At 47.3% G+C, this 12,579-nt stretch overlaps 1 long non-coding RNA gene across 1 annotated transcript; it reads right to left on the reverse strand.

Annotated features, from left to right (window-relative positions):
- Positions 1-140: 140 nt before the first annotated feature.
- On the reverse strand, positions 141-12,223 carry LOC135506252 (uncharacterized). The gene is made up of 3 exons (XR_010450360.1): positions 11,578-12,223; positions 505-538; positions 141-219 (listed from the first exon to the last, which is right to left on the reverse strand). It is a non-coding gene; the product is annotated as an uncharacterized LOC135506252 (long non-coding RNA).
- Between the last annotated feature and the right edge of the window lie 356 nt (positions 12,224-12,579).

The raw sequence follows: 12,579 nt of genomic DNA on the forward strand, positions 1-12,579 counted from the left end.
CCGGGTTAGTCCTGGGTGGGCCGGGTTAATCCTGGGTGGACCTCACGGGTTAATCCTGGGTGGGCCGGGTTAATCCTGGGTACAACAGGTTAGTCCTGGGTGGGCCGGGTTAATCCTGAAATGTGGGCCAGGGTTAATCCTGGGTGGGCCGGGTTAATCCTGGGTGGGCCGGGTTAATCCTGGGTGGGCCGGGTTAGTCCTGGGTGGGCCGGGTTAATCCTGGTGTGGGCCGGGTTAATCCTGGGTGGGCCGGGTTAGTCCTGGGTGGCGGGAATACAACAGGTTAATCCAGGTGTGGACCTCACAGTGAAATGCTGAATACAACATGCACAAAACAAAACTGAAAAACAAGGTGTAGAAAACAGGGAAGGGCTTACCTGGACTTGTCTAACGAGGAAAGTTTGTTTTTCGTTGAAAAATGTTTTGTTACGGTGTGCACTAACAAAGAGGTCATTGTAAACCCTAACAACCTGAGCAGAGAAGGAGAGGGAAAGGCCTACTCACCTGAAGTTGTCCTTCCAGCCAGCACATTATTACCCTGAAAATAAATGTTCAAGGGAGAAAGATAAATATCCTGTTTAATTCTCCACTGGGCAGCTTCAGAATCAATAGGCTTACATATTAATTCTACCTCCTATAGACCTAACACTACCTCCTATAGACCTAACACTACCTCCTATAGACCTAACACTACCTCCTAACACTACCTCCTAACACTGCCTCCTATAGACCTAACACTACCTCCTATAGACCTAACACTACCTCCTATAGACCTAACACTACCTCCTAACACTACCTCCTATAGACCTAACACTACCTCCTAACACTACCTCCTATAGACCTAACACTACCTCCTAACACTACCTCCTATAGACCTAACACTACCTCCTATAGACCTAACACTACTTCCTATAGACCTAACACTACATCCTATAGACCTAACACTACCTCCTATAGACCTAACACTACATCCTATAGACCTAACACTACCTCCTATAGACCTAACACTACCTCCTATAGACCTAACACTACCTCCTATAGACCTAACACTACCTCCTATAGACCTGAACACTACCCTCCTAACACTTCCCCCTATAGACCTAACACTACCTTTCCTATAGACCTATACACTACCTCCTATAGACCTAACACTACCTCCTATAGACCTAACACTACCTCCTAACACTACCTCCTATAGACCTAACACTACCTCCTATAGACCTAACACTACCTCCTAACACTACCTCCTATAGGCCTAACACTACCTCCTAACACTACCTCCTATAGACCTAACACTACCTCCTAACACTACCTCCTATAGACCTAACACTACATCCTATAGACCTAACACTACCTCCTATAGACCTAACACTACCTCCTATAGACCTAACACTACCTCCTAACACTACCTAACACTACCTCCTATAGACCTAACACTTTCCTTCCTGATACACTACCTAACACTACCTTCCTATAGACCTAACACTTACCTTCCTATAGACCTAACACTACCTCCTAACACTACCTCCTATAGACCTAACACTACCTCCTATAGACCTAACACTACCTCCTATAGACCTAACACTACCTCCTATAGACCTAACACTACCTCCTATAGACCTAACACTACCTCCTAACACTACCTCCTATAGACCTAACACTACCTCCTAACACTACCTCCTAACACTACCTCCTATAGACCTAACACTACCTCCTATAGACCTAACACTACCTCCTGATAGACCTAACACCCCTCCTAACACTTCCCTCCTATAGACCTAACACTACCTCCTATAGACCTAACACTACCTCCTAACACTACCTCCTATACACCTAACACCCCCTCCTAACACTACCTCCTATAGACCTAACACTCTTTCCTTCCTGATACACTACCCCCCTCTTTCCTTCCCCCTGATAGACCTAACACTACCTCCTTTCACTTCCTCCTATAGACCTAACACTACCTCCTAACACTACCTCCTGATAGACCTAACCCCCTCCTTTCACTACCTCCTGATAGACCTAACACCCCTCTTTCACTACCCCTGATAGACCTAACACTACTTTCCTATCCCTAACACTACCTCCTAACTTTCCTTCCTGATAGACCTAACACCCCCTCCTAACACTACCTCCTGATAGACCTAACACTTCCTTCCTACTAGACCTAACGTTACCTCCTATTTCCTAACACTACCTCCTATAGACCTACCCACTACTTTCCTTAGACCTAACACTACCTCCTATAGACCTAACACTACCTCCTGATAGACCTAACACTACCTCCTATAGACCTAACACTACCTCCTATAGACCTAACACTACCTTCCCCTCCTTAGACCTAACACTACCCCCTCCTAACACTTCCCCTCTATAGACCTAACACTACCTCCTATAGACCTAACACTACCTCCTGATAGACCTAACACTTCCTTCCCCACTAGACCTAACACTACCTCCTATAGACCTTCCTCCCTCCTGATACATACCCCCTAACTTTCCTTCCCCTCTGAACACTACCTCCTATAGACCTAACCCCTCTGAACACTACCTCCTATAGACCTTTCACTTCCCCACTGATAACACTACCTCCTTCCACCCCTCCTGATAGTTACCTAACACTACCTCCTATAGACCTAACACTTCCTTCCCCCTGATAGTTACCCCCCCCTCTTTCCTTCCTCCTCTGATACACGTTACCCCCCTCTTTCCTTCCTCCTATAGACCTAACACTTCCTCCTATAGACCTAACACGTTACCCCCTCTTTCCTTCCCCCTGATAGACGTTACCCCCCTTTCCTTCCCCTCTGATACACTACCCCCTATTTCCTTCCCCACTACACGTTATAGACCTAACCTTCCTCCTATAGACCTACCCCCTCTTTCCTTCCCCACTGATACACGTTACCCCCTATTTCCTAACACCCTCCTGATAGACGTAACCCCCTACTCTTTCCTTCCACTGAACACTACCCCCTCTTTCCTTCCACTGATCCTTAGACCTTTCCTTCCTCCTAACACTACGTTCCTAACACTTCCTTCCCTGATAGACCTAACACTTCCCCTATAGACCTAACACTCTTTCCTTCCTACCTCCTATAGATAACACGTTACCTTTCCTTAGACCTAACACTACCTCCTATAGACCTAACACTACCTCCTATTTCCTTCCCCTCCTGATAGACCTAACACTTTCCTTCCCTAACACGTTACCCCCTATAGACCTAACACTACCCCCTAACCTTCCTCCTGATAGACCCCCCACTTTCCTTCCCCCTGATACACTACCTTTCCTTAGACCTGAACACTACCTCCTATTTCCTTAACACTACCTCCTCACAGTTCCCCTCTGATACAACAGGTGTAGTAGAACTTACCTTGCTCTGAATACAACAGGTGTACCCCCTCTTTCCTTGAAATGCTGAATATAACAGGTGTAGTAGACCTCACCTTGAAATGCTGAATACCCCCTCTTTCCTTAGAACTGATACAGTGAAATGCTGAATTCCCAGGTGTAGTACCCCCTCTTTCCTTGAAATGCTGATACAACGTTAGTAGACCTTCCCTTGAAATGCTGAATACAACAGGTGTAGTCTTTCCTTCCCCTCTGAACACTGAATACCCCCTCTTTCCTTCCAGTGAAATGCTTTTCCTTCCCTCTGTAGTAGACCTTCCTGAAATGCTGATACAACGTTAGTAGACCTTTCCTTGAAATGCTGATACAACAGGTGTAGTAGACCTTTCCTTGAAATCTGATACACGTGTAGTAGACCTTTCCTTGAAATCTGAACGTTACCCCAGGTTTCCTTCCCCTCTGACAGTGAAATGCTCTTTACTTCCTCTGATAGTACCCCCTCTTTCCTGAAATGCTGAATACAACAGGTGTAGTAGACCTTCAGTGAAATGCTGAATACTTCAGGTGATAGTAGACCCCACAGTTAAATCCTCTTTCCTGACTACAACAGGTTAGTCTTTCCTTCCTCTGAAATGCTTACTTTCCTTGCTCTAACCAACAGTTGCAAAATCTTTCCTTCCACTGATACAAAAGGTAACCCCCCTCTTAAAAACAACTCTAAAAAGACAGGCTATATCCAGTAGAGAGGATATATACTTTAGAGAGGCTATATACAGTAGAGGGGCTTATATACAGTTACCCCCTCTTTCCTTCCCCTCTGATACAGTTACCCCCTCTTTCCTTCCCCTATGATACACGTTAGAGAGGCTCTTTCCTTCCCCACTGATACAGTAGAGGGGCTCTTTCCTTCCCCACTGATATACAGTTACCCCCTCTTTCCTTCCCCTCTGATACACAGTAGCCCCCCTCTTTCCTAGAGAGGCTCTATACAGTAGAAAGGCTTTCCTTCCCCACTGAGAGAGGTTACCCCCCTATTTCCTTCGAGGCTCTGATACAGTTACCCCCCTCTTTCCTAGAGAGGCTCTGATACAGTTAGAGAGGCTATATACAGTAGAGAGGCTCTGATAACGTTAGAGGCTATTTCCTTAGAGAGGCTGATACAGTACCCCCCCTATTTCCTAGAGAGGCTCTGATACAGTTACCACCCCTCTATACCTTCCCCTATATACAGTAGAGAGGCTCTATACAGTAGACCCCCTCTTATACCTTGGCTATATACAGTTAGAGTCTTTCCTTACTGAGACGCTATCTTTCCTTAGAGAGGCTGATATACGTTACCCCCTATATTCCTTGGCTATGATACACGTAGACCCCCTCTTTCCTTCCCCTCTGATACAGTAGACCCCCTCTTACCTAGAGAGGCACTGATACACGTTACCCCCCTCTTTCCTTCCCCTCTGATACACGTTACCCCTATTTCCTAGAGGGGCTCTGATACACGTTACCCCCCTCTTTCCTTCCCCTCTGATAGAGTTACCCCCCCTCTTTCCTTCCCTCTATACGTTACCCCCCCCCTCTTTCCTTCCCCTCTGATACAGTTACTGAGGCTACTTTCCTTCCCCTATATACAGTACCCCCCTATTTACTTCCCCACTGATACGTTACCCCCTCTTTCCTTCCTCTGGGGTTATATACTTTCCTTCCTACTATACAGTTAGAGTGGCTTTCCTTCCAGTAGAGACGCTATATACAGTAGAGTTCCTTCCTTCCTCTGATACATTAGAGAGCCTATTTAGTTCCACTATATACAGTAGAGTGGCTTTATACAGTAGAGTGGCTATCTTTCCTAGAGAGGCTATATACAGTTAGAGTGGCTCTTTCCTTGGCTCTGATACAGTAGAGAGGCTTTATCCCCTCTGAGGGGTTATATACAGTTTCCTTGGCTATATACAGTTACCCCCCTCTTTCCTTGGCTATATACAGTAGAGAGGCTCTTTCCTAGAGAGGCTATATACAGTAGAGAGGCTCTTTCCTTGAGGCTATATACAGTAGAGAGGCTTTCCTTCAGCTCTGAGACGTTATACTTTCCTTCCGCTATATACAGTAGAGAGGCTCTATACAGTAGTCTTTCCTTCCACATACAGACACCTCTTTCCTTCAGGCTGATTGAGGTAGCCTATGTACATTAGATATGTTAAAGTGACTATGCACACATCCTTAAACTCTGATAGAAGCAGTGTAAAGAGGGGTTGGGGGGTTCCCACTGATAACGCAAATAGTTCATGGTCACTCTGCATCTCAGTAAGGAGTCCAGACATGTTCGAATAACATTTACATGTTAGTCACTTAGCAGAAGCTCTTATCCAGAGAGACTTACCGGAGCAATTAGGGTTAAGTGCCTTGCTCATGGACACAGAGATTTTTCACCGAGTTGGCTTAGGGATTCAAACCAGCAACCTCTTTCCTTTGTTTACTGGCCCAACGCTTTCCTTAACCGCTTTGGCTACCCATAGTAACATGCAGGAGTTCCTTCCCCACAGACTGACAGATAATCAGTCTTTCCTTCCACTGATACACGTTACCCCCCTTTCCTTCTGATACACGTTACCCCCTCTTTCCTTCCCCACTGATACACGTTACCCCCTCTTTCCTTCCGCTCTGATACACGTTACCCCCTCTTTCCTTCCGCTCTGATACGTTACCCCCCCTCTTTCCTTCCACTGATACACGTTACCCCCCCTCTTTCCTTCCCCTCTGATACACGTTACCCCCCTCTTTCCTTCCCCTCTGATACACGTTACCCCCCCCTCTTTCCTTCCGCTCTGATACACGTTACCCCCTCTTTCCTTCCCCTCTGATACACGTTACCCCCTCTTTCCTTCCCCTCTGATACACGTTACCCCCCTCTTTCCTTCCCTCTGATACACGTTACCCCCTCTTTCCTTCCCCTCTGATACACGTTACCCCCTCTTTCCTTCCCCTCTGATACGTTACCCTCTTTCCCCCCTCTTTCCTTCCCCTCTGAAACACGTTACCCCCTCTTTCCTTCCCCTCTGATACACGTTACCCCCTCTTTCCTTCCCCACTGATACACGTTACCCCCTCTTTCCTTCCCCTCTGAAACACGTTACCCCCCCCTCTTTCCTTCCCCTCTGATACACGTTACCCCCCTCTTTCCTTCCCCACTGATACACGTTACCCCCTCTTTCCTTCCCCCTCTGATACACGTTAACCCCCCTCTTTCCTTCCCCTCTGATACACGTTACCCCCCCTCTTTCCTTCCCCTCTGATACACGTTACCCCCCTCTTTCCTTCCCCTCTGATACACGTTACCCCCCTCTTTCCTTCCCCTCTGATACACGTTACCCCCCTCTTTCCTTCCCCTCTGATACACGTTACCCCCCCTCTTTCCTTCCCCTCTGATACACGTTTCCCCCCCCCTCTTTCCTTCCCCTCTGATACACGTTACCCCCTCTTTCCTTCCCCTCTGATACACGTTACCCCCCTCTTTCCTTCCCCTCTGATACACGTTACCCCCTCTTTCCTTCCCCTCTGATACACGTTACCCCCCTCTTTCCTTCCCCTCTGATACACGTTACCCCCCTCTTTCCTTCCCCTCTGATACACGTTACCCCCCTCTTTCCTTCCCCTCTGATACACGTTACCCCCCTCTTTCCTTCCCCTCTGATACACGTTACCCCCTCTTTCCTTCCCCTCTGATACACGTTACCCCCCTCTTTCCTTCCACTGATACACGTTACCCCCTCTTTCCTTCCCCTCTGATACACGTTACCCCCTCTTTCCTTCCCCTCTGATAACGTTACCCCCCTCTTTCCTTCCCCTCTGATACACATTACCCCCCTCTTTCCTTCCCTCTGATACACGTTACCCCCCTCTTTCCTTCCCCTCTGATACACGTTACCCCCTCTTTCCTTCACCTCTGATACACGTTACCCCCACTCTTTCCTTCCCCTCTGATACACGTTACCCCCTCTTTCCTTCCCCTCTGATACACGTGACCCCCCCTTTCCTTCCCCTCTGATACACGTTACCCCCTCTTTCCTTCCCCACTGATACACGTTACCCCCTCTTTCCTTCCCCTCTGATACACGTTACCCCCTCTTTCCTTCCCCTCTGATACACGTTACCCCCCTCTTTCCTTCCCCTCTGATACACGTTACCACCCCTCTTTCCTTCCCCTCTGATACACGTTACCCCCCTCTTTCCTTCCCCTCTGATACACGTTACCCCCCTCTTTCCTTCCCTCTGATACAGTTACGTTACCCCCCCCCTCTTTCCTTCCCCTCTGATACACGTTACCCCCCTCTTTCCTTCCCCCTCTGATACACGTTACCCCCCTCTTTCCTTCCCCTCTGATACACGTTACCCCCCACTTTCCTTCCCCTCTGATACACGTTACCCCCCCCCTCTTTCCTTCACCTCTGATACACGTTACCCCCCCTCTTTCCTTCACCTCTGATACACGTTACCCCCCTCTTTCCTTCCCCTCTGATACACGTTACCACCCCCTTTCCTTCCTCTGATACACGTTACCCCCTCTTTCCTTCCCCACTGATACACGTTACCCCCCTCTTTCCTTCCCCTCTGATACACGTTACCACCCCTCTTTCCTTCCCCACTGATACACGTTACCCCCTCTTTCCTTCCCCCACTGATACACGTTACCACCCCTCTTTCCTTCCCCTCTGATACACGTTACCCCCTCTTTCCTTCCCCTCTGATACACGTTACCCCCCCTCTTTCCTTCCCCACTGATACACGTTACCCCCCTCTTTCCTTCCCCTCTGATACACGTTACCCCCCTCTTTCCTTCCGCTCTGATACACGTTACCCCCCCTCTTTCCTTCCGCTCTGATACACGTTACCCCCTTCTTTCCTTCCCCTCTGATACACATCATCCCCTCTTTCCTTCCCCTCTGATACACGTAACCCCCCTCTTTCCTTCCGCTCTGATACACGTTACCCCCCTCTTTCCTTCCCCTCTGATACACGTTACCCCCACTTCTTTCCTTCCCCTCTGATACACATCATCCCCTCTTTCCTTCCCCTCTGATACACGTAACCCCCCTCTTTCCTTCACCTCTGATACACGCTACCCCACTCTTTCCTTCCCCTCTGATACACGTTACCACCCCTCTTTCCTTCCTCTGATACACGTTACCCCCCTTCTTTCCTTCCCCTCTGATACACATCATCCCCTCTCTTTCCTTCCCCTCTGATACACATCATCCCCCTCTTTCCTTCCCCTCTGATACACATCATCCCCTCTCTTTCCTTCCCCTCTGATACACATCATCCCCTCTCTTTCCTTCCCCTCTGATACACGTTACCCCCCCTCTTTCCTTCCTCTGATACACGTTACCCCCCCTTCTTTCCTTCCCCTCTGATACACATCATCCCCTCTCTTTCCTTCCCCTCTGATACACATCATCCCCTCTCTTTCCTTCCCCTCTGATACACATCATCCCCTCTCTTTCCTTCCCCTCTGATACACATCATCCCCTCTCTTTCCTTCCCCTCTGATACACCCCCCTCTTTCCTTCCTCTGATACACGTTACCCCCCTCTTTCCTTCCTCTGATACACGTTCCTTCCTTCCCCTCTGATACACATCATCCCCTCTCTTTCCTTCCCCTCTGATACACATCATCCCCTCTCTTTCCTTCCCCTCTGATACACGTCACCACCCCTCTTTCCTTCCCCTCTGATACACGTTACCCCCCCCCTCTTTCCTTCCCCTCTGATACACGTCATCCCCCTCTTTCCTTCACCTCTGATACACGCTACCCCCTCTTTCCTTCCCCTCTGATACACATCATCCCCTCTCTTTCCTTCCCCTCTGATACACATCATCCCCTCTCTTTCCTTCCCCTCTGATACACGTTACCACCCCTCTTTCCTTCCCCTCTGATACACGTTACCCCCCCCTCTTTCCTTCCCCTCTGATACACGTCATCCCCCTCTTTCCTTCACCTCTGATACACGCTACCCCCCTCTTTCCTTCCCCTCTGATACACATCATCCCCTCTCTTTCCTTCCCCTCTGATACACATCATCCCCTCTCTTTCCTTCCCCTCTGATACACATCATCCCCTCTCTTTCCTTCCCCTCTGATACACATCATCCCCTCTCTTTCCTTCCCCTCTGATACACATCATCCCCTCTCTTTCCTTCCCCTCTGATACACGTTACCCCCCCCTCTTTCCTTCCCCTCTGATACACATCATCCCCTCTCTTTCCTTCCCCTCTGATACACATCATCCCCTCTCTTTCCTTCCCCTCTGATACACATCATCCCCTCTTTCCTTCCACTGATACACGTTACCCCCCCTCTTTCCTTCCTCTGATACACGTTACCCCCCCTCTTTCCTTCCCCTCTGATACACGTTACCACCCCTCTTTCCTTCCCCACTGATACACATCATCCCCTCTCTTTCCTTCCCCTCTGATACACATCATCCCCTCTCTTTCCTTCCCCTCTGATACACATCATCCCCTCTCTTTCCTTCCCCTCTGATACACATCATCCCCTCTCTTTCCTTCCCCTCTGATACACGTTACCACCCCTCTTTCCTTCCCCTCTGATACACATCATCCCCTCTTTCCTTCCCCTCTGATACACATCATCCCCTCTCTTTCATTTATCTTTTTAAAAATGTTCTCTCTCTTTTTCAGCCTATGGTTTTCATTTGTCACCACCTACCAACAAACCTTCATACAATTAATGGATAATGTTTCCTATCGACAAAAAAGGAATCCCCTACGCGGTCACCAAACAAGTGGATAGTTACGCCAGTTGAATTGGTTGCTGTTCAAACAATCATTTGATGAAATGCATGCAATCTCATCCAGCACAGCGCCCCAGTAACGGCCATTGCCTTTACCAAAGCAATGCATGTTATGTATTGGCCTTAGGCCTAGCTCTGATCAGGCCATTGACAACAAACTAGTTTGGCGATGTGTGTTTACTCAAACGGGGGAGCTGGAATAAATCCTCTTTGGAAAAGTAACGTGTGCGGCACAGTGTTTAACACAAAAACCTCAATCAAGTAGCAAATGATTTGTCATAGGCATAGCAATCTGACTCTTCTCTTCGCTATCTGGTAGTGGGTCAGTGTGAAATATTCAAAGAGTAGCTAGCTATAGTTATGCTTACACTGGCCAAGGCATAGGTTAGGTTGTGTAAGTCGGTGTCGGCTAAAGTGGGGTTGCAGAGACACCCGGAGACTCGTTGAACTACACACAAGGTTAGTTCATGCATGACACAGGCTATTTTAGACTTTTTTTTTTTCTACTGTGTTATTGACTTGTTAATTGTTTACTCCATGTGTAACTCTGTGTTGTTGTCTGTTCACACTGCTATGCTTTATCTTGGCCAGGTCGCAGTTGTAAATGAGAACTTGTTCTCAACTAGCCTACCTGGTTAAATGAAGGTGAAATAAAATTTAAAAAAATTCTAGCATAGGTTTCAAGCAGAGGTCAAGCTGTAAAATGGACGAGAAAGTCCAAATGTACTGCTAGCTAGGTAATAACTCCCTTTCAGTCTGTGCATGAGAGTTGTGGCTCAAGTGTGTCTTGACAATGATCTGAATGTGTCGAGCTAGCTAACGTTGTTACCAGTGGTTCCCAACCATCGGTACTTGACTCTTAGGGGGTACTGGTGAAAACTCATGAGACCATAGGCTTATTACAGTAAAATGCATATGAGGGGGTAGGCTACTTCAGGGGTACCCAGGGCAGAGCACACAATTCAGTTGGTGTTACAACAACCCGAAAAGGCTTGGGAACCAATGATCAAAGGCATTAGATCCGTGTTACATGCCTGACAAGACACACTCACGCTTCTTAAATCAATAAAAAATAAACATAATGCTAGCAAAACTAGCTAATTATTTAGCAAATACGCTCCTAATCACTAGCTAGTAAGCTAAGTGAATGATTCTAGTGATATTCCTACCAACTGAGCAGAGCTAGCTATCCAAATATGTATATTTCATAAATATATGTTAAGAGGGAAACGCAAGCCATTTCCTTTAGCAGTTTAGCTAAACCCTGGACTGGTGGCATTCTGTCCTTGGGTTGGGCTAAGGTCTATTCCCCGGTAGTTAACGTTATGGCCTTGGAAATAAATTAAAACAAGCTTTTGCCGAACCCAACCATTCGATACACGTGGAGATTGAATTGGTACTTCTCTCCTACCTGACTTAGCGCAGACAGGGGGCGCCCAAGTGTCCTGCAAAGACATCGGGAATGCGATAACATAGTGTCAACAGAGGTGTCAAAACGACCAAGGAAGCAGTACGGAAGTTCAGTACACCTGGGATGGTAGTAGGGGCGGTACCGTGGGTCACGGCTAGAAGGGGTCCACCTTTTGTCAAATGAACATCCGATTTTACTTTTCGTAGCAGCGGACGAAGGAGCATTTACGCAGTGTGTTATTAAGATAATTGATGTGGCAGTTTAGGATCATTAGGTTAGATAAACCTGTCTATTTTTGACGTTCATTTGACAAAAGATGGATATCATCTGGCTATGGCTGCTGCCGACTGCCCCAACAGGAAAGAACGAGGGACAAACCAATGTCGTTTTTATGATAGGGGAGATAGCTCATACCAAATAAATGATGTACAACTACAGACAGTCCAGAAGTTTAGGCTTCCTTTTGTTCGCTAAAATATTTAACACAACTTAAAAATAAGGTTTTAATTGCTTTAGAGGTTTATTAATTCAATCGTCTTGGGGTTTTATGCGACCAATGTATGAAAAGAAAATGCGTGTGTGTAAAATGGTGGGGTGGGGAAACAAAAATAAGAACCTCACTTACATACTTTCTACATCCCAAAATAAACATTTTCCAAGAAATGTCGGATGCTTTTGTCTTTCATCCAGTTCCCACGGGGGCAGTAATGGTACGTGCTAATTTATATGAGGTTGATTTAATTATAGGGTGCCACGCCCCCTCCTCATGTGGATTGATTGTGGATGAAATACAGTAACCCAGTTTATAATAACTCTTCTCCCCTGTGGCACGCATCATTTCAGCTCTCGTCTCTGGACAGCTACTGGACGCCTACATTCACTCAGAGCAACTGGTAGGCAGGCATCCTTTTTTGTTGTTATCGGTTTTTGGAAGTAGACACGTGAAAAGTAGGCACTAGGCTGCAACAAAATCTTCTCAACATAGAGTATGCTCATTTAAAT

Source organism: Oncorhynchus masou, chromosome 19, assembly GCF_036934945.1.
Source record: "Oncorhynchus masou masou isolate Uvic2021 chromosome 19, UVic_Omas_1.1, whole genome shotgun sequence".
Lineage (NCBI taxonomy): Eukaryota > Metazoa > Chordata > Actinopteri > Salmoniformes > Salmonidae > Oncorhynchus > Oncorhynchus masou.